The sequence below is a fragment of the Lissotriton helveticus genome, chromosome 4_1, assembly GCF_964261635.1.
Source record: "Lissotriton helveticus chromosome 4_1, aLisHel1.1, whole genome shotgun sequence".
NCBI lineage: Eukaryota > Metazoa > Chordata > Amphibia > Caudata > Salamandridae > Lissotriton > Lissotriton helveticus.
In genome coordinates, this window is record NC_136063.1 from 74,572,769 (window position 1) to 74,595,551 (window position 22,783).

The 22,783-nt window shown below is 51.8% G+C and overlaps 2 protein-coding genes across 4 annotated transcripts in view; one reads left to right on the forward strand and one right to left on the reverse strand.

Annotated features, from left to right (window-relative positions):
- FBXL6 (F-box and leucine rich repeat protein 6) overlaps positions 1-6,407 on the reverse strand; it is a 138,610-nt gene extending 132,203 nt beyond the window's left edge. For both annotated transcript variants that reach the window (XM_078686455.1, XM_078686454.1), the window contains exon 1: positions 6,326-6,407. The gene's annotated coding sequence lies outside the window, so the exon portion shown is untranslated. The remainder of the gene's footprint in view (positions 1-6,325) is intronic.
- A 411-nt stretch (positions 6,408-6,818) lies between these two features.
- SLC52A2 (solute carrier family 52 member 2) overlaps positions 6,819-22,783 on the forward strand; it is a 180,651-nt gene continuing 164,686 nt past the window's right edge. For both annotated transcript variants that reach the window (XM_078686459.1, XM_078686457.1), the window contains exon 1: positions 6,819-7,036. The gene's annotated coding sequence lies outside the window, so the exon portion shown is untranslated. The remainder of the gene's footprint in view (positions 7,037-22,783) is intronic.

Consider the following 22,783-nt stretch of genomic DNA (forward strand, 5'->3'; position numbering starts at 1 on the left):
TAGCAAGAGGGGTGTAAAGAGGGGTGTAGAGAGAGAGGGGCGTAGAGAGAGGGGGTGTAGCGAGAGTGGGGGGTGTAGCGAGAGTGGGGGGTGTAGCGAGAGTGGGGGGTGTAGCGAGAGTGGGGGGTGTAGCGAGAGTGGGGGGTGTAGCGAGAGTGGGGGGTGTAGAGAGAGTGGGGGTGTAGAGAGAGTGGGTGTGTAGAGAGAGTGGGTGTGTAGAGAGAGTGGGTGTGTAGAGAGAGTGGGGTGTAGAGAGAGTGGGTGTAGAGAGAGTGGGGGTGTAGAGAGAGTGGGGGGTGTAGCGAGAGTGGGGGGTGTAGCGAGAGTGGGGGGTGTAGAGAGAGAGGGGTGTAGAGAGAGTGGGTGTGTAGAGAGAGTGGGTGTGTAGAGAGTGGGGGTGTAGAGAGTGGGGGTGTAGAGAGAGTGGGGTGTAGAGAGAGTGGGTGTGTAGAGAGAGTGGGTGTGTAGAGAGAGTGGGTGTGTAGAGAGAGTGGGGGATGTAGAGAGAGAGGGGGTGTAGAGAGAGGGGGTGTAGAGAGAGAGGGGGTGTAGAGAGAGAGGGGGTGTAGAGAGAGTGGGGGTGTAGAGAGAGTGGGGGGTGTAGCGAGAGTGGGGGGTGTAGAGAGAGAGGGGTGTAGAGAGAGTGGGTGTGTAGAGAGAGTGGGTGTGTAGAGAGTGTGGGTGTAGAGAGAGTGGGGTGTAGAGAGAGTGGGGGATGTAGAGAGAGAGGGGGTGTAGAGAGAGAGGGGGTGTAGAGAGAGTGGGGGTGTAGAGAGAGTGGGGGGTGTAGCGAGAGTGGGGGGTGTAGAGAGAGTGGGTGTGTAGAGAGAGTGGGTGTGTAGAGAGTGGGGGTGTAGAGAGTGGGGGTGTAGAGAGAGTGGGTGTGTAGAGAGAGTGGGTGTGTAGAGAGAGTGGGGGATGTAGAGAGAGTGGGGGGTGTAGAGGGAGTGGGGGGTGTAGCGTGAGAGGGGGCGTAGCAAGAGAGGGGGGCGTAGCGAGAGTGGGGGGCGTAGCGAGAGTGGGGGCGTAGAGAGAGAGGGGTGTAGAGAGAGAGGGTGTGTAGAGAGAGTGGGTGTGTAGAGAGAGTGGGGGATGTAGAGAGAGTGGGGATGTAGAGAGAGTGGGGGATGTAGAGAGAGTGGGGGTGTAGAGAGAGTGGGGGGTGTAGAGGGAGTGGGGGGTGTAGCGTGAGAGGGGGCGTAGCAAGAGAGGGGGCGTAGCGAGAGTGGGGGGCGTAGCGAGAGTGGGGGCGTAGCGAGAGAGGGGTGTAGAGAGAGAGGGGGGTGTAGAGAGAGTGGGGGGCATAGCGAGAGTGGGGGGCGTAGAGAGAGAGGGGGTGTAGAGAGAGAGGGGGTGTAGCGAGAGAGGGGGGTGTAGCGTGAGAGGGGGGCGTAGCGAGAGTGGGGGGCATAGCGAGAGTGGGGGGCATAGCGAGAGTGGGGGGCATAGCGAGAGTGGGGGGCATAGCGAGAGTGGGGGGCATAGCGAGAGTGGGGGGCATAGCGAGAGTGGGGGGCATAGAGAGAGAGGGGGGTGTAGAGAGAAAGGGGTGTAGAGAGAGAGGGGTGTAGAGAGAGAGGGGGGTGTAGAGAGAGAGGGGGGTGTAGAGAGAGAGGGGGTGTAGAGAGAGTGGGGGGTGTAGCGAGAGAGGGGGTGTAGAGAGAGTGGGGGATGTAGAGAGAGTGGGGGGCGTAGCGAGAGTGGGGGGGTGTAGAGAGAGTGGGGGGTGTAGAGAGAGTGGGGGGCGTAGCGAGAGTGGGGGGCGTAGCGAGAGTGGGGGGGTGTAGAGAGAGTGGGGGATGTAGAGAGAGTGGGGGATGTAGAGAGAGTGGGGGATGTAGAGAGAGTGGGGGATGTAGAGAGAGTGGGGGGTGTAGAGAGAGTGGGGGATGTAGAGAGTGGGGGGTGTAGCGAGAGTGGGGGGCGTAGCGAGAGTGGGGGGGTGTAGAGAGAGTGGGGGATGTAGAGAGAGTGGGGATGAGGAGAGAGTGGGGGGTGTAGAGAGAGTGGGGATGTAGAGAGAGTGGGGGGCATAGCGAGAGTGGGGGGCGTAGCGAGAGTGGGGGGCTGTACAGAGAGTGGGGGATGTAGAGAGAGAGGGGATGTAGAGAGAGTGGGGGGTGTAGCGAGAGTGGGGGCGAAGCGAGAGTGGGGGGGTGTAGAGAGAGTGGGGGATGTAGAGAGAGTGGGGATGAGGAGAGAGTGGGGGGTGTAGAGAGAGTGGGGGGCATAGCGAGAGTGGGGGGCGTAGCGAGAGTGGGGGGCTGTACAGAGAGTGGGGGATGTAGAGAGAGAGGGGATGTAGAGAGAGTGGGGGGTGTAGAGAGAGTGGGGGCGTAGCGAGAGTGGGGGGCGTAGCGAGAGTGGGGGGCGTAGCGAGAGTGGGGGGGTGTAGAGAGAGTGGGGGATGTAGAGAGAGTGGGGATGAGGAGAGAGTGGGGATGAGGAGAGAGTGGGGGGTGTAGAGAGAGTGGGGATGTAGAGAGAGTGGGGGGCATAGCGAGAGTGGGGGGCGTAGCGAGAGTGGGGGGCTGTACAGAGAGTGGGGGATGTAGAGAGAGAGGGGATGTAGAGAGAGTGGGGATGAGGAGAGAGTGGGGATGTAGAGAGAGTGGGGGGTGTAGAGAGAGTGGGGGGTGTAGAGAGAGTGGGGGGTGTAGAGAGAGTGGGGGGTGTAGAGAGAGTGGGGGGTGTAGAGAGAGTGGGGGGTGTAGAGAGAGAGGGGGTGTAGCAAGAGAGGGGGCGTAACGAGAGTGGGGGGCATAGCGAGAGTGGGGGGCGTAGAGAGAGAGGGGTGTAGAGAGAGAGAGGGGTGTAGAGAGAGAGGGGTGTAGAGAGAGAGGGGTGTAGAGAGAGAGAGGGGTGTAGAGAGAGAGAGGGGTGTAGAGAGAGAGAGGGGTGTAGAGAGAGGGGTGTAGAGAGAGGGGTGTAGCGAGAGAGAGGGGTGTAGCGAGAGAGAGGGGTGTAGCGAGAGAGAGGGGTGTAGCGAGAGAGAGGGGTGTAGCGAGAGAGATGGGTGTAGCGAGAGAGATGGGTGTAGAGAGAGAGATGGGTGTAGAGAGAGTGGGGGGTGTAGCGAGAGAGAGGGGTGTAGACAGAGGGGTGTAGAGAGAGGGCTTTAGAGATGGGTTAACGCCACATCCTCTCCTTGAGTTGAGAGATTTTGAATTCTGAGACTTTTGAGCATCCACACAGCAGCCCGGCAGGCCCAGTGATCGGACAAGGGGATTACCCAAACTCAAACCCTTGTTCTCCTAAGAGAATAGACCCACAGTGGCGCAGAATTCTTCTTCTGTCTTTATTAATTAGGGGTTGGAGGTAAAGCAGACTGCACGAGGTAAACAGTGAAGCTTTTACCACCAGGGAAGCCCGTCCCCTCCCTCTTGTTCCGGCCTATAGATATTTGGGGTGCCTGGAGTGCTTTTTTTTGTTGTTAACACTCACCTGACAGGCCCTCCTGCAAAGCCCACAAATCTGTCAAGACAGTCAAGTGGGAGCCCTTCTCTGAGCTGCGCCCCGGATACAGGCCAGAGCCTAGCAATTAGAATCATTGCCACGGGTAATTTCCCATTTGTAGGTGAAATAGCATAAATCATGGGTCATAATTCGCCTCGTGGTAATCTAATTACCGCCGTGGGTATTACCGCTGCCAGCCGGGCGCTCTCATGAGGCCTTTCAAAGTAAAAAGCGAAAACTCCGGGAGTGTCTTACTGTGCACAAAGAAAAATGCTATTGATGCTGACTGACCAAAGTTTACTGTTCAAACCCAAATCCTATAACTCATTTTATTGGAACCGATTTAACATGGAAAAATGTATACACGTAGCATACAAACGTATGGAAAAGTAACAAGCTCTTGGCATTGCTGTGGGGAGGGGGAGGAGAAATACGACACGGCTTGGCGGCCGTGAAAAGTGAAGTGAATGCAGCGAAAATGGGAAGCAAACGAAGAAAGGCAGGAAAGGCGTGAGGTCTCTCAGGAAATAAAACGAGGGCTAAAGAAACAACGAACGAGAAAGAAACAAAGAGAAGGGAAAGGAATTAAAGTCAAAGAGGGAATAAAAGAAACAAGCTGTTACGTTAGAAGGGAGACAAGCTCTTGGCATTGCTGTGGGGAGGGGGAGGAGAAATGCGACACGGCCTGGCGGCCGTGAAAAGTGCGAAATAAAAGCCTTTGATGCAGCAGGGGGCGGAGCGGATCCCTTTCAAGTGAAGCTGCTGGCGGCACCACGCTGGGGAAGCAACAGATGGCTGGCTTTCATGTGCACGCGCTTTTTAGGTCAATGCGCTTGCGCATTGAGCTTGCTTTTCACGGGCACAGCATCAAATCGCCGATGGTTAAGCTCTCGTTAAGTCCCAATATCTCTCGCAAGCTCAATGCGCACGCGCATTGACAGGCTCGACCTAAAAAGGAGAGCTGTTTTAATAGTTATATGACACAACAGACAATTATTCTATAAAAGTTGCTTTTTGATTGTTTTCCTTATTGAAGCGAGTTTTATTATGTTACAAGGCTGACAATTGAGTACAATTGAATTAATATTTGAACATTTATGTAGTCACGATCCATATTGAAGTCATCTTGAATTTTTATGAGTGGCAAGATCTGTCAGTTTCCCACTGTTTTTCTTTATGCAGGTTGGAGGCTGGGAGTCTACCGTCACAGCCAAGAAGGCAGCGCCCATGGACACAGTGTCTGTTTTAGCCCAGGATATTGTGATTACATAGACTGGTACCAGCCTGAGGCAGCAGGCATTTTTCCCAGCACTTACAGTACTTCTTAGTAACTTAGACTTGCTGGAGAGAGATCGGTGTTTTTTTCTAGTGGCAGTTTTGAGATGACTCATCATATAGTAGTGCAGAGGGTTAACATGCCTTCAGCAAATAACAAAACTGCATTTTATGTAGATAGCTCAGTGGGTCATTGGTTTTGCCACAGAGATCCTTTTATTTCTTATGGTTCAGCTGCACCTGCAGCTGAGTTGGGGGAGGGGGTGCTTTGCTGAGACATAATTTATGGGTGTAAAAGCTCCTGCTGAAGAGTTACTTGTGGGTCCAGCAGTTTTCCCACAACAATAAAAACATCAAAGTTAACTGATAAATAATGTTCCTGTTGGAAAGATCTGAGTTTTGCCTAGTAGCCGTTTTTAATCACCATAAAGTAGTGCAGGGGGTTAAAATGAATGCTGCAACGATCAGGTGCGTTGCACCAGTTTCAAGATCTTCTTAGAGTTTCTTGTTGCTCAATCCATTAGCGCTCTGTGCAGAAGGTAAACAGTAGCATCCAGCATTTATGTTTTGTCAAGCAGGTCATCCTATAAATGACAAAGCTAGAAGAGTGTCTCATCTCTGTGGAAATGTACACACTTACAACTTAGGAACAAAAGGTGGAAACTGTATATATTTTTTTTTACCTTATTGCATTAGCACCCGGTTATGCCTGAGAATGAGTGACCGTTTAATCTCCTAGTTACACTTGCTATGCTAAACTATAAAATTAGCTTTTAGGCTAGCATACAGTCATGAATGATAAGATCAATGAAATCTGAGCAGCTGCAGTGTCTGTCTGCCCTCTGTTACTGAGAACTGCAGCCACGCAGTCTGTCTCAGGTTAGTGCACTTCCAATTCTGGTGCTTTACAGCAGTTTTAAGATCTTCTTAGAATTTCTTGTTGCTACAATGGGTGTCATTTTGAATATCTATATGTTTCAGTCATCTACACTGCTTGATTTTGCTCGGGAGAAAGCGTCACTCATAGTCGTTCAAATGTCACTCATAAGTACACTGAAATTATGAAAATGTCACACACAGCAATCTGAAGCTTTGGCAGCTATGCACCATTGCCAGAAATGCAAGCTATCTATTGTGTCTACTCGGGGGAATTTGCAGCTACATGCTACAGCAGGCCCTCACGTTCCTTGGTCAATCACTGGTGTGAACGAGAACCGGCTCCTGTTTCTCTCCCCTGACTGATCGTCTCAAGGTTCAACTCACTCCTCTAAAATCAGTCCTACATTCAGCAGCACGCTTCCTCTATGGGGTTAAAAAGAATGCCCATGTCTCATCGATACTGGTTACTCTGCACAGGCTGTCCTTGAATCACTCATAAATATGAGCCCCATAGTCCACATCCTATTACACACTTACACGACTGCTTTCAATTACATAATAATCCAATGTACTTGGCTCATTTAAATGTACCAACCTCTTCAGATAATGTCATTGTGTGCCTCCCAATAAAACATGCCCTTTGCATGGAGATCATGCCACAGTGCACTGTGTAGTGCTTACTCTACTCACTGCGCCTAGAAGCCCCGCCACTCACCGCTTCCAGCGCTTTTCTTCCTTCTTTTGTTTACCTGCCCAGACAAGCGTAAGAGTGAGCCTCGAGGGCGGGTCCAGCGCCGCTTCCGGCATCGTATTGGCCAATGGCATACGAGGCAGGTGCTCAAGGACACGCCTCCAGCCCGGGAAAAGAGCACATCAGGCGGCCGTTTTGTTCTTGCTACACCGGTATTTCAGTGTAATCGGAGCAATCCGACATCCGTATTACGTAATGTAAATAGTGCTAAAAAATAATACTAGACTCGCTCGAAACACTTTTTGTATAATATGTAATTGCACCTACTGGATTTTCTTTGTGAATATTAAAAAAAAATATTTAAACAAATTAAAAAAAATATTGCAGGAATCATGCTGAAATCAAAACGAAATGATTTTTTTTCCTGTTTGCTTTACCTGACAATGCCATACGCTTTCCATTAACTTCCAAACCTTCCCTTTCAAACATGGCCGCCTTGATCGCTTTATTTCTCCAGGAAGTAGGCGCGGCTGGCAGCCGGTGTAACGCCAGAGCGCGGCGCACGAGCACTCAGCGTGCCAGAAGCTGCGGGCGGCCGGTGGTAGCTGAGGACCAAAGAAAGACCCAGCGAGCGGCATAGAAATGGACGACAGACTCTAGCGCCGCGAAGACGCCGAGGAGCTGTGCACGCGCCTGATGACGGCGTAGCCCATAGGGAGAGACATCAAGGGCCAGGTGAGGAGAGGCACTGGCTTGGTCTGGTCAGTGATTGGTTCTGCTGGAGTATGAATCGGAGGGTCCAGGGTTCGAGCCTCGGTCGGGGTAGATGGGCGTCCTCGTGTGTGCATTAAATAATAATATAACATGAGGCTAACCTGTGGATTTACGATAATATCAGGACTCAAGCGGCGCCTTTTATACAGTGATGGGGGCTGTGATAAAGTGCCACCTCTGATCCTCACTCTCAAGGTCGATGGTGGTGTAGTGTCCCGGTGTGGGCCTGAATAATTGAGACACTGGGACACATGTGGTTGCGGTGGTGGCTAGTTACTTACTGACCACGCCCAGGGCTCTGGGCTATTTATTCATACGTGAGCGCAACGGCGCTCACGTTAGGGTCAAACCAAAGACCCTGCACGTCCCAGGGGGGGAGGCACAGGAACAAATGGGAGGGGGCGTGTGCTGCAGTGGTACGCCCCGCTGCAGCAACACTACATTCCTCCTTTACCTAGGGGAGAAAACAGGATCATACAAAACAGCTAGGAGCCACAGTCTATTGTTCACATACTCTCTGGTCGGCGACCATGATACGGCATGAGAGAGCCAACGTCCATGTGAAAGTTCACCAATTGTCTCTGATATAGTCTCTGGTCAACCTGCAAACATGGGATAACATTTTTAAACTTCAAAAACCAGAACATTCTTACTTCAGTTCTCGGCGGGGTCAGCCATCTCGACTTCTTCAACGCCAGCATTGGGCTACAAAGTCACGGTACCTCTGAGACGGCTTCGGGCATGGACGTAGGCTGTACCTTGTCTGACTTCGACTCTCGCCGGTGGCTGCAGGTGACCCCTCCGAGTCTCTCGTCTCTTGAACAGTGGGGTCTTCTGCGGGTCTCTGAGCGACTTGCATGCCGGGGTCACTGTTCTCTGCTTGGCTTGCTGCGGCACTGACATCCGCCGAACTTGGGAGCTGAGGAGGAGTGGTCGGGTGCCATTCATTTTGGTCATAGTCTATGTTCTCTTCAGGCACCTGCTTGAAAAACGATACATTCCTGGTGACAGATTCGCCAGCTCTGGTGGCTGTGATCATGGTTCCGTTTACCTCTGTCACTGTCCACGGATCCAGCTCGAAAGGCATTCGGAATTTCCCTCCGGGGTGGCGGTCCTTTACCAGGACTCTGCTACCGACTTGAAACGGCCTGTCCATTGCTCGTCTTCGTCGGGACGCTTCCTGATTGGTTTTGGTGCGCCGTTCCATGGACTGGTTCTGTGGGGGTGTGGCCTGTTCCCATGCCGGGTGGTGTGGGATGGTGTCTGCCACGACTCTATTGAAGGAAAGTCGGCTTGGGGAGACTCCTGTAGTACAGTGGGGGGTCAAACGGTATTCTCTGAGGAACTGGTAGATTGCTAGCTCCAGGCATTGGCCGTCAGCAGCCGCAATTTGTATAGTTTTGTTCAAGGTCCTCATTAGGCGCTCTACCTCTCCATTGGCCTGGGGCCACCTGGGGGTGATCCGTCGGTGCTTGATACCATGGCTTTGGAGGTATTCCGTGAATTCACTGCCGTTAAAAGGGGGACCGTTGTCGGTGCGGACCTCGCTCACGAGCCCATGGGTGGCCAGGACTTTCTCAAATTTGGGTATGACTTCCCACGTAGCCGTCGACGACACGATCTCCACTTCTGGGTAGCGGGAGAAATCGTCCACCACTACCAGCATGTACTTGCCTCCCGGGAGGCTGCCGAAGTCCGCACTCACTCGCACCCACGGGGATGTGGGGCCATCCTCGGTCACGATTGGCGCCGGAGGGTTTGGGAGGCTCGTGGCTAGACACACTGGGCACCGGTGGATCACTTCCTCAACTGCTCTATCTAACCCCGGAAACCACACCTTGCTCCGGAGTCTGTTCTTGGACTTGACAATTCCTTGGTGTGATCCGTGTGCTAGGACCGCGGCCTGCTGGGTCAACCTGCTGGGAAGTACTAGGCGAGGGCCTCGCAGGAGACACCCTTCTGTAGATACGGACAGTTCGTGCCGGACTTGAAATAACGCCTTCAGGATGGTTTGGGTCTCAGGCGTGCGGAACGAAGCTGGGCTCTGGAGTGCTTTCCAGTCACCGCACTGTATGGCCTGGATCGCGATCTGGAGGCAGTCGTCTTCCATGGTGGCACGTGACACCTCGTCCAGGGACATGGGGCGAGGTCTTGACCTCTCGATGATCAGTCGGACATACTCCTCGGTGTCTGCTGCTTCGGCTGCTTCGGCATCCGAGACGGGTCGGGCGTGCCTCGACAGATAGTCCGCCGGGTTGCGCGAGCCAGGCTGGTACTCCACTGTGAACTGAAATTCCTGCAGCTGCAGCACCCACTTCTCGATCCGTGGGGGAGGGCGGGAGGAGGAGCCTTGGAATAGTGGTATCAGGGGCTTGTGATCAGTGACCACTGAGAACGGGTGTCCATAGAGGTAGATATGAAAGTGGCGGCACCCCCACAGAATTGCAATGGCCTCCCGCTCGATCTGGGAGTAGCGTTGTTCAGTGGGTGTGAGGGTGCGGCTGGCGTATGCAACGGGGGCCCACTCCCCGCCTTGCTGACGCTGTGACAGGACGGCACCCAGGCCAGTGGGGCTGGCATCTACAAGCAGCTGTGATTCGTTTTGAGGGTTGAAGTACACTAGCGTGGTGTCGGCTGAGAGAGCCGCTTTCGTGTTCTCAAACGACTCCTGTTGTTCCGGACCCCAGATCCAAGCGGTATTTGATTTTGTGAGATTCCTTAGCGGTCCCGTGAGATCGGACAGGTCCTGGATGAAGCGCCCGCAGTAGGTCACCATGCCTAAGAAACTGCGGACTGCGGTCACTGAGGTGGGGGCGGGTGCGTCGTGGATGTCTCGGACCTTTTCTGGGTCTGGGCCTACCCCTTGGTCGGAGAACTTGTACCCGAAGAAGCTTATGTCTCTTCGCAGGAACTCGCACTTGTCTTTGTGAAGAGTCAAACCTCTCTCTTTGAGGCGATCGAACACTGCGTGGACGCGCCGGATGTGTTCCTCCAGCGTCGGGGCATGCACCAGGATGTCGTCACTCACGTTGAGTACCCCGACGAGACCTTGAAGGACATTGTGTATAATGTTCTGAAATACTTCGGCGGCGCTTGAGATGCCGAAATTGAGCCTCGTGTACCTCCACAGGCCAGCATGTGTCGAGAAAGTGGTGATGGGGCGTGAGTCTGGGTGGAGCGGAATCTGGTGGTACCCGGATCTTAGGTCCATTTTGGAGAACCACTTGGACCCTGCGAGTTCACCGATGATGTCGTCAATGGTGGGCGTTAGGTGGCGTTCCCTCTTAATGGCCAGGTTGGGGATACGCATGTCCACACATATCCGTACCGCGTCGGGCTGCTTAGGTTTTTTCGCCACTACGATGGGGGACACCCACGGGGTGGGCCCGGTCACACGCTCGATGATTCCTGCTTGTTCCAGCATTCTCAACTCGGCTTCTACCTTGGGCCGGAGGTGGAACGCTATCCGCCTGTGTCGCAGAGCCACTGGGGCTACAGATTGGTCAATGTGGAGCTGGACAGGGGGTCCACGGAGGCATCCGATGCCCTCAAACAGTGAGGAGTGTTCAGTGACTAGATTGTCCAGGCTCTGAGCTTGTACGGTCAGGGCGAAATGTATAAGTCCAAGTTCACGGGCCGTCTTGCAACCGAGGAGGAACCCTGACCCCTCTTGGGACACATAGACTTTTGTTTGCAGCTGCCGGGTGTCATGTGAAATGGTGGTTCTGAACACTCCGCACAGGCGTAGGGGCCGCCGAGTTCCGTAGGCAAACACTTGCACTCTGGTGGGGTGGAGTGCGGGGGCGTCCGTTAGGTCCCGGTATACACTGGCAGCCATGAGGTTTATCGTCGCCCCGGTGTCGATGAGAGCTCGGGTGGCCTGGTCGTGGACTTGGACTGTGCACATCGGTTCGGACGAGGAAGCGGGCGTCAGGGAGTTGAGCATGCGCACCACGTGGACAGATGCGGCGTCCTCGTCGTCGTCGTCCATGTCACTGCCGGGTGACGTATCCGGGAGTGGCGCCACCTGCCGCGCTCTTCTGGGTGGGCCGCTGGGCTTCTTCCGTTGGGACGACAGACAGACACTGGCAAAGTGGTTGGCTTTGCCGCACGCACTGCAGATTTTCCCTTGAGCTGGGCAGGCTCCTTTGTGCGGAGTGGTACCCCCACACCACATGCAGTTTCGATCCCGGGTAGACTGGGAGTGCTGGGGCTGGGGGGTCCTCTGCGGCCTGGACCGGTTATCTGGACGTTGCGTTCGGACAGCGCACACTGGTTCTTGCTTGATTTTGACGGCTGGGCCCGGCTCCATGTGGGCCGCCCGGGCTTTGGAGAGCTCCTTGGACCGTCCTAAGGCCAGTATTTCTCGCATCGGCATGGCGTCCGTTTCGAGGACTCTCTCTCTCAGTTTCAGAGATGCGCACCCCTGAATGAACTGTGCGCGAATTTCGTCTTCCGCGTCTGGGAGAGTGCACGTGCTCGCCAATTTCTTGAGGCGCGCGTAGAACACATCAACTGACTCCTCAGGGAGTTGGCGCGCCTGTCGGAGCAGGAAGCGTTCGTAGTCTGCGCTGGTGAAAGGTTCGAAATACTTGGTGATGGCGTCTCGCAGGGTGGCGTATGTAAGGGGCGGATCGCCTTCAGTGACCTCCTTGGAGATGTCGTGGATTTCTTCCCCTCCTAGGTGGAGGAGCATCGCCCTGCGTCTTTCCGCAGCGACCTCCGCCGCAATAAAGTAGGTCTCCAGACGTTCTATCCACTTCTTCCAGCGAGAAGCCTGGGAGGGAGGCGTGCCGGTGACAGAAAAGGGCTCCAGGGGGGGCACAGTGGCCATGTTGGCAGCTGGAAGGAGTAAAGGGATACACCCCTAGCACTCTGTAGGCAGAACCAGGTCCCTCGGGGTCGCCCAGGCCCAACAGGAAGAAAGAGGCTCTTCCGGCGAACACACAGGCCTCACTCCGCCAGATGCGTGAGGAATGGCCCCCTCCCGTTCCCGCCGACACGCGAGAAGCGTGAGAGACGGCAGCCGTCGGAACTGCGCATGCGCGGGAGTTCCGGGAGGACGGGCAGGCTGGCGGCGGGCAGGGAGCGGGCCACAGGCTTCCGGGCGGCAGGATAGAGCTGGAGGCAGGGCACAGGGGCAGCCGTGAGGCGCGGCAGGCAGCAGCCCGTACCTGGATGAGGCCACGTGGGCGGGTCGGACAGCGGCACTGGCAGCCGGAAGGCCGGACGTCTCGCCGGAGGCAGGCGGAGCACTCGGGAACACCGCTGAGGCACAGGCGGGCCAGGTGAGGGCGGGAGACGCGGACCAAGCTGCTGGGCGGCTGCGGCAGACAGGAGGCGCGCCGCCGACAGGATGCGCTGCGGGGCAGCGAGCCAGGCGTGGGTGACCGACAGGGTCACGGGTCCGATGAGGCACGCGAAGAGCGGGGGCCAGACCCCCTCGTCGCCAATGTAGTGTCCCGGTGTGGGCCTGAATAATTGAGACACTGGGACACATGTGGTTGCGGTGGTGGCTAGTTACTTACTGACCACGCCCAGGGCTCTGGGCTATTTATTCATACGTGAGCGCAACGGCGCTCACGTTAGGGTCAAACCAAAGACCCTGCACGTCCCAGGGGGGGAGGCACAGGAACAAATGGGAGGGGGCGTGTGCTGCAGTGGTACGCCCCGCTGCAGCAACACTACAGGTGGCTCCAGGGCTTGAGTTACAGTTCCATATACCATTGCAGACACCTCTCACCCACACTACCATGGCAATGTCTGGGACTCACACGAAGGACCTCAAGGACAAAACAAAAAGAGGGAGGGGTGAACTTTGGAGGGGTATTTTAGGAGACTGTAGCTTATTTTATTTAGTGTAGTTTTATATAGCGCAAACTTAACCCACAGGTGTCAGAGTGCTTTACAAAATAAGTTACATAAGTTACACAAGATACACTAAACACGCTAACACGTTACATATATACAGTTACAAGGGTACAGACGAAAGACTGAGCACGCTAGCAAGTTCCAGCAGTTCCAGCTCCAACTATTTGCATATTTATATATATATATATATATATATTTTTTTTTTAAAGATGTCCGCGTTAGGTTAAAACAGGAGTAAAATACATATTTACAAAGTTGTCCTAATGTGAGTACTAGATGGGCATAATGGTCAAGAAAAGGGTTGAGTTATTCCAGGAAGTGACTTTCGAGGAGGAAAGTTTTTAAGATCTGTTTTGAAGTTCTGGAAAGAGGTGGTGGCTGGGAGGGATGGAGGAAGTGAGTTCCATATTCTGGACGCATTACCAGAAAAGGATTGAGCCTTAAATCTTTCCCTTTTGAAGGTAGGAGGTTCGAGCGGTAAGTTGTCTGCATTGCGTGAAGGTCTAGAGCCGTCTGAGATTGAGGGCTAGATGTAGGTAAATCTATTTTACCACTTACCGAATTTTACTGATTCGGTATTTAAGAAGTGGTAAAATAGAGGGGGGGAGATGTAGGTAATTCCAGATGTGGAATTACCGAATCGGTAATATTCGGTATTTACCGATTCTGTAATTACAGAATCGGTAAATACCGATTTTAGCAAGGGTGCAGGGGGTGTCACTTTGACACCCTCTGGCACCCCAAAAATTGACATGTGCGCCATGTGGCACACAGACATGCCCTAAGGGCATGTCTGTCTGTCACATGGCATAGGTGTGCATGCACACATGTGCATGCACACCTGAATTCGGTATTTTAACACCCAATTGGATTGGGTGTTATAATACCGAATTTGTAGGGCCTTTGGGACTCTGAAGAGTCCCACCTACATCTGAGATTTACCGAATCGGTAAATTTACCGATTCTGTAAAAAAGTGCCCCTACATACCAAATCTTGAATACCGCTCGGTAACGGCCGAAAATACAGATTTTCGGCCGTTACCGACCGACCTACATCTGGCCCTTTGAGTTTATTAGCCAGATAGTGAGGGGTGGAGGTTCAAGGCTTTGTGGGGGATATAGGCAGTCTTGTAAATTGACCCGGCTTCGATAGGAAGCCAGCAAAGAGACAACAGTATGGGTGTGATGTGATCATTTCTTTTAGCCCCATATACGAAGAGAGCTGCTGAGTGGCGGATCGATTTTAGAGGGGAAAGGTGAGATTTGGGGAGGCCAGCAAGGAGAGAGTTGCAGTAGTCCAATCTGTAAAGAACCAAAGATTGGTCTAAGGTTTTTAGGTCTTGTTCAGGAAAGAAGCGCCGAAACCCCCAGAGAAGGCGCAGTTGATAGCGTTCATTCTTGGCGATGGAATCGATATGGGACTGTTAGTTGGCCTTTCGTCTGGATGATGCCTAGAGATTTGGCACTGTCAACAATAATAGGTTTGTTGTTGAGAATGTTCAGATTGTTCATCCAAGATTGGATTGGAGGAGGAGATAGTGAGGTCGAGAGGAGAAGGAATTCTGTTTTGGAAGGATTCAGAATAAGTTGATGAGTTGACAGCCAGTGGTGGATGGAGTTGAGAGTGGTGTTGAGGATTGAAATGTAACGTGCCGAAGATACCTTTAGGTAGATTTGTGTTTCATCCATATATAGGTGATAATGAACCCCAGATTTTTAGGTCTCGCTTGAGCCAATGCGCTTGCGCATTGCTCCAGTGAGATTATAGTAAGGGGGAAAGAACAGTCTACCAAAACGTCGGATTAGACACAGTTCATGTGATCTATGCACGTGCACAAACCAGCCACGGCACACACCACCATTTGTCTGTGCCTCGCCTCAGACTTCAAAAGCTTCCACCCCCCCCCCAATCAGACTTCAACGGCTGCCGCTCCCTCGTCCCTGCATCAGACTTCAAAGGAATGCTCCCCCGCCTCCCCCCCACAGCAATGCAGGAGCTTGTTTTGCTTGTGTGCTTGCATCTTCCTTCCTTGGCCCTGGGTGTTTTCCCGTGTTCTCCCATTCAGTTCCTTCTCGACCCCGTACTTGATTGCTGTCCAAGCCCCAGCCCTCACTGCCTCTATCATTATACACTCTCCCTGTGTTTTCCTGTTTCCCCTTGCTTTTTCCCGGCTCCATCATTCTGTGCTTTGAAACTGAACGCGCTTTGTAGCACTCAACCCTGCGTGTTCTTAGCTTCAGTCTCTGTGCTGCTGCACCACATCACTCGGGGGCACCACCACATCACTCTGGGACACCACCACATCACTCGGGGACACCACCACATCACTCGGGAGCACCACCACAGCACTCGGGGGCACCACCGCATCACTCGGGGGCACCACCGCATCACTCGGGGGCACCACCGCATCACTCGGGGGCACCACCGCATCACTCGGGGGCACCACTGCATCACTCGGGGGCACCACTGCATCACTCGGGGGCACCACCACATCACTCGGGGGCACCACCGCATCACTCGGGGGCACCACCGCATCACTCGGGGGCACCACCGCATCACTCGGGGGCACCACCGCATCACTCGGGGGCACCACCGCATCACTCGGGGGCACCACCGCATCACTCAGGGACCACTCACGGGCACCACCACATCACTCGGGGACACCACCACATCACTCGGGGACACCACCACATCACTCGGGGACACCACCACATCACTCGGGGACACCACCACATCACTCGGGGACACCACCACATCACTCGGGGACACCACCACATCACTCGGGGACACCACCACATCACTCAGGGGCACCACCACATCACTCAGGGGCACCACCACATCAACTCAGGAACACCACCACCATATCAACTCAGGAACACCACCACCATATCAACTCAGGAACACCACCACCACATCAACTCGGGAACACCACCACCACATCACTCGGGAACACCACCACCACATCACTCGGGAACACCACCACCACATCACTCGGGAACACCATCACCACATCACTCGGGAACACCACCACCACATCACTCGGGAACACCACCACCACATCACTCGGGAACACCACCACCACATCACTCGGGAACACCACCACCACATCACTCGGGAACACCACCACCACATCACTCGGGAACACCACCACCACATCACTCGGGAACACCACCACCACATCACTCGGGAACACCACCACCACATCACTCGGGAACACCACCACCACATCACTCGGGAACACCACCACCACCTCACTCGGGAACACCACCACCACATCACTCAGGAACACCACACCACATCACTCAGGAACACCACCACCACATCACTCTGGGACACCACCACATCATTCTAATACACCACCACATCATTCTGGGACACCACCACATCATTCTGGGACACCACCACATCACTCTGGGACACCACCACATCACTCTGGAACACCACCACATCACTCTGGAACACCACCACATCATTCTAATACACCACCACATCACTATAATACACCACCACATCACTCAGCCCAACCACATCATCACTCCGCACCACAACAGCACTGTCCTTGCTTGCTACCAATAAGCATTGCCATAGCCAATAGGACTTGCATTAGGAAAGTGTAAGCTATTGGCTTTGTGAATAACAATGCTATTAATTTATATATTTTCAAAGCCAACACATATTTAAAACAAGCATTTACAATGCAACGGTCTCGCCTTTGCCAAAGTTAGAGCTATTGGCATTGTAAATGACAAAATGTTTATTTATGTGTTGGTTTTGAAAACAGATAAATAAATGGCTTTGTCATTTATAATGTCAATACCTTAATCTCGCTCAAACGCGAGACCTATTGCATTTGCCCCCACAGATAGCCCCCCCCCCCACACACACACACAAAGAGCCACACACACAGAGTCCGAAACGCACACACAGAGAGACCCACACACACAAGGCAAGAATTAGTGATTCGTAAGTTAATAATGAGAACCCTGAAACCGGTGTTACCATCTCTTAAATGACAATCTATGCCTGGAATGCAAATAAATGTTACTCAATTTGAACTGCAGTATAGTTCGCCGAGTGCCCGAAGAGATCGTGTTTAGCACTCATTACAGGGCAAAGAACAGTGTGGGCACAGCAAGTGATGAGTTAGCTTCTATCACCGAAACGCTGCTGCTGAGGAATACATGAGGTGTGACCGTCTGCAGCCAAAGGGGAGGGGGGAACGGAGTGAAACCGGAGCAGCCACTACAGGAGTGCACTAACGCCCACCGTGCATCCCTTTCAAGGAGCACAAGAGCCCATGATTTCCCATAACTAACTGATCTACATACCAATTCAACCAATGTTTTCTGTAGTTTTATATAGGCCGAACATGACCCGAAGGTATTGGAGCCTTCTCCAGCCACACAAGTATGCCACACTGCAGAACCACACAACACCCTATGGAGAGAACTAGTAGCAGGGGTCATGCCTGAGAAGGTAGTCCAGCCTGGTACCCAAGAGCAATGGGCATGTTCATCTGAGTGTACATCCCCTATTTTCCAAACATCAGTGCCCGTATTAAGGAGTGGGCAGTATCAGCGCTGCTGACCATAATAGTGAGCAGCACTACAGGTGTAAGTTCAACCCTTTACGGAGAGGGGAAATGCCACCTGTCGATAAAACCCATTATGCCAAGTTACCACAAGTGGCTATTTTTAACTATAGGTCGGTTAATATTGGTAAGGGATCAGTGCTTATGCCGATTTGTTGGAGCTTGTGGTCAAAACATGCATCAAACCACAGTGTTGAGCAGTAAAATGAACAATTAAAAACTGTGAATGCTCGCAACTTTTGTGAGCATGCTAGTGGTGTGAGTTGTTCATGGATTCATGCTGCACCGATTATCCAGTTGCCGCAGTGAACATGGCGACGTGCCTTCGCTAATCAAACTGGCATGCTTGTGGCCTAATGGGTGAGCATGTCAAAGAGAGGGGCTCAGAAGCGATCGCCGCGCTCAAATTTGTAGCGACCATTTAGAATGTCCGCTGCAATGCGTGAGACTAAAACGGCCATGATTAGGCGATCAGGTAGCGCATCTAGGCATACGAAAAGGTATTTAAGTGAATCACGGGATCCAGTGCTGGAAGAGCTTCTAATTGGTATTTTGAGAAGGAGAGGGGATAGCACCCGTAGCACTCTATACCTACGTGGAAGACTACAACATGCAGATAAGACTAGTAAGCATAGTACACCACCCATGACCCGAGTGCATTACTTTAAAGAAGCTAAGACCAAACAAAAGGCTATGGACAATAGACCGGCATGGCATCTGCATGGACTGGATGGAAGATGCACATTAATAGGCACAAGCTGGAGAGACAACAGCATGCAGCAGTGAGATTGGTAGCACAACAAATGACCCGAGAGCACTTTTACGAGCGTTATAACAGGCAAAGTACAAGGAACTGAAAACTGGGTAGTATGGGTTGGACAGAAAACGTTCAGTTCCAATCACGATAGCCAATAGGAGAGTCCACATTCAGCAGTGCAATTGTTAAGGACTACAAATCACTGAGTACAGCATTTAAAAAACTCACACGCACTTTGCGACCACAAGCCTCTGTCAAGCATTGGTGTGGCCCAAGATAAGCCGGGGCTCCTTTCACCCATGTTGTTCACTGCGTCTTTTGGGCTGGGCCTTGGGGTCACACGGTAAGCTGCCTGGATGTTTTTTTCTTTAGGTAGAGGGCAGTGTAGGTGTGCAGAAACTGAGTCAGAAAATGGGGTATTTTGAACCGTGTGGGGGGCATAGGCCTTGTTTATGCGTGGCACTTTGTGCACATATTTGCTCATTGGATATAGAGAGCCTGAATAAGCCCTTGAAACCCACTTTTAATTGAAGCCACGATAGGTTTAGTCAACAGCTTGGAACAACAGCTGAGGAGGGTTCGCTGGCCACAACAGACTCACTAGTGGCTCCTTTTATTCTTATGTTAGGTAAGCCTGAGTAACAAATCTTGAGCATGTCCAAAACTAAACAAATAGAAAGCTCGCACAATTACTTTTGACACGTTAATGCACTTAGTCGTACCTTAATGCGATAACATAAGGGGTTTAAATCTCATTCAGACACACCAAACATTGTATTGTACTGTATTGGTATTTAACTACAGCTTTTCAGTCCACATTTGAGGCCTAGGCGCTTTGAAACAACAAAGGAGGAGACATTATTTCATGAAAGTGCATTTGACTTTCTGAGACTCTGGAATAAATAAACCATTGACAAATACGTAACTTCAGCTCATCCCCACATATCATCCTTCATTGCAGCTCGCATGTAAATATTACGCTAATCTAGCCACACATAGATCAAGCAACGTTTACATAGCTGTACACTGTTTTACACATTTGCAATAGCTCATAAAAACTGCGTGCCAAACAGTTCTGTAATCGCAAGATATCCCTCTGACAAACTGCGGCCGCAATACCAACATTTGTTCGTAACAAAATGTCAACCTATTTTGTATTCAGAAGTCTACATTTTTTCACATTTGTCAGCTGTTTAAAAATCGCTAGTCATTAATTTGTGGATGCTAAGCAGTGATTATGCTGTTCAGTATTTAGTGAGGCACAGTTCAGAAACACTGTTTGTGCAGCGTGTGGCCTCATTTTAATTAGGCGCAGTGCCCAAATAAGAGAAGAAAAAACCGAGCACGCTTCTTTTGAGAAATGTCGCCTTCACATCATAATGGCGGAGATATTTAGATACCCGTTATTAGAGCCTTGATATGTGTCGCTGGGTGTGTTTGTTTGTGTGAGTGTGTGTGTGCGAGTGCCTTCCTCACGGTATACTTAAATCAGAGAGGGGCTCACCCCTCGTGTGCCTTCAACTCACCGCCGCAGCCCAGGAGTTTGTAGAGTCCCCGCCGGGCCGCCGCGCTGCCTGCGACGACCCGGAAGCGATTGGGCAGCCGGCCAATCGCAGCGCGGCCCCAACCGGAAGTCCCGCCCCCATCGCGGCGCGAGAGGGAAGCCACTGTCCGAGGAGCCCCGAAGGCTCCTGATCGAGTCCCGGTCCCGAGATGGGGGACCGGGTGAAGAGCGGCCGGGCGCATGGGGAAGGCAGGGCTCTCATGTGGTGAGAGAGCCCTGCAAAGCGCTACCGCCGCCCGAGAGCCAGTACCGCCGCCGAGCACCGCCAGAACAGGTGAGTGTGTTGAGGGAGAGGAGAGGTGTGTGTCTGAGTGTGTGTGTGCGTGCGTGTGTCTGTCTGTCTGTGTGCGCGTGTGTCTGTTTAAGGGGGGGTGCGTGTGTGTATGCAGTGTGTGTATGGCTGTGTATGTGCGCATGCGTGAGTGAGGCTATATGAGGCACGGCGACGTGCGCGCTCCCGAGGTTCAATCTCGGCAAGGGAAAGCGCGTGGAACTCTGCTGTCCACATTCCCTGAAAAGTAACTACATAAGTTGTCTCGCCAGACCGCAAAGCTTCGCTTTGCTTACGTCTAGGCGAGACCTAAAAATGGTATTTTACAATACCAATAGCTCACACTTTCCTAATGCGAGACCTATTGCATTGCAAATGCTTGTTTTAGGAGATTACCCAGCGATTCAATGTAAAGGCTGAACAGTATGGGCGTGAGGATCGAACCTTGCGGGACGCCTTGTCCAACAGCCATTGAAGTGGAGAGACAATTTGCCTCTTTGATCATCTGGGATCTGCCAGAGAGGAATGATTCAAACCATTTGAGCACTGTGCCTTCAAAACCCATTCTTAGCTTTAAAGTGTTCAAAAGAGTGTTGTGATTAACAGTGTCAAAGGTTGCGGATATATCAAGAAGGATCAGGAGACCAGATTCACCAGAGTCAAGTACTTGCAGAGCATCATCGATCACTTGAAGTAGCGCTGTTTCGATATGGTGGAAACAAACATTTGCAATGCATTATGTCTCGCATTTGTGAAAGTTAGAGCTGTTGATATTTTAAATGATATATATATATTTATCTTTTAGTAGAGAAGTCTAGAGCACTTAGAATGTTGAATTACCACTGGGAAGAAGTTGTAGCACTTTCTAGACGATTTAGAATGAGGAATTACCGACAGGACCAAAAAAGCAGCTGAAGCACTGTTTAAGGATTTACGATGAGGAATTACAGATGAGACCAGAGAAGCAGCTAGCAGCACTGTCTAGTGGAATTACAGATGAGACCAGAGTAGCAGCACTGTCTGCAAGATTCAGAATTAGAAATTACCTAGTGGACCAGAGAAGCAGCTAGCAGCACTGCCTAAAGAATGAGGAATTACCACTATGACTAGAGATACTGTTGCAGCGCTGTCTGGAGGCCTTGGAATGATGAATTACCACTATGGCTAGAGATACAGCTGCAGCACTGTCTGGAAGACTTAGAATGAGTTATTACCACTGGGGCCAGAGAAGCGGCTAGCAACATTGTCTAGTGGAATTACCGATGAGACCAGAGTAGCAGCTAGCAGCACTGTCTGCATGATTCAGAATGAGAAATTACCGAGTGGACCAGAGAAGCAGCTAGCAGCACTGCCTAAAGAACGAAGAATGAGGAATTACCACTGTGACCAGATAGACAGCTGTAGCACTAGCTTAAGGACTTAGAATGAGAAATGACCAATTGGACTTGAGAAGCAGCTAGCAGCACTGTCTAGAAAACCTAAAATGAAGAGTTTCCGAAAGGACCAGAGAAGCAGCTACCAGCACTGTCTCCGGGGCTTAGAATGAGGAATTACCGACTAGGCCAGAGTTGCAGCTAGCAGCACTGTCTCGAAGATTCAGAATGAAGAATTACAGAGGGGACCAGAGTAGCAGCTAGCCGCACTGTCTAGAGGACTTAGAATGAGGAATTACCACTGGGATCAGAGAAGCAGCTAGCAGCACTACCTAGAGGACTTAGAATGAGAAATTACAGATGGGGTAGGGAATGGTTCCCTATATGGATCAGGATATTCTAAGTCCACTAGAAAGAACTGCCAGCTGCTTCTCTGATCCTATCCGTAATTCCTCATTCTAAGTCCTCTAGGTAGTGCTCCGAGCTGCTTCTTTTGTCCCAGCGATAATCCCTTATTCTTAGTCCTCTAAAAGGCGCTGCTAGCTGCTACTCTGGTTCCGTCAGCAATATCTGTGTAAAAGACAGCTGTAAGCTTCAGTATTTTTAAACACCCATATGTTATTTCTATGCAGAGCATTTGATGAATATGGCTTCCATTGCCTTGCACTTATCGACATTTTCATAAAAAATACACCTGATGTCTCCTGTGGTACGGGATTTCCACTAATACGCACGGGCCCAACACATTCGTTACAGACCTTGCCCCAGTGGCCCCCACAGAGTACAGCCACGCTCCAGGCAATTGATATTAGCCAGATTATACATAAGCAATGCAAGTCAGCTGCTGCAAACTGCCTGCAACAATTGGCATCATTAGAACCCAGAATGTTGGAGCAGAGCCTTCAGAGTCAAAGATTGATGAGGTAGGAAGTCATTCAAAGAAGATGTGTGCCAGTGACCCACAGAAGGAACCCAATGAGCATAAGAAAAGCAGGAAGCCATCTGCACCTACCAGCAAAAATGGGAACGGGCCAGATTATGCACCCTCCAGAGAGAAGAGAAGTGTGACCAGAACTGGCCACTCAAAGTTCAGAACAGACCATTTTGGGAAGCCGGTTTCAACATCCAACACAGAAGTAAGGCGGAAAAAGATTGACAACTCCACGTACAAGTATGTTTTCTGGATGCTCTTCCACTGACTGGAACCATTCCATTATTAGATTTCCTTCAAAAGTGGTAAAGCCACATAGTCGCCTCATTAACATTCCTCTCCTCGAGAA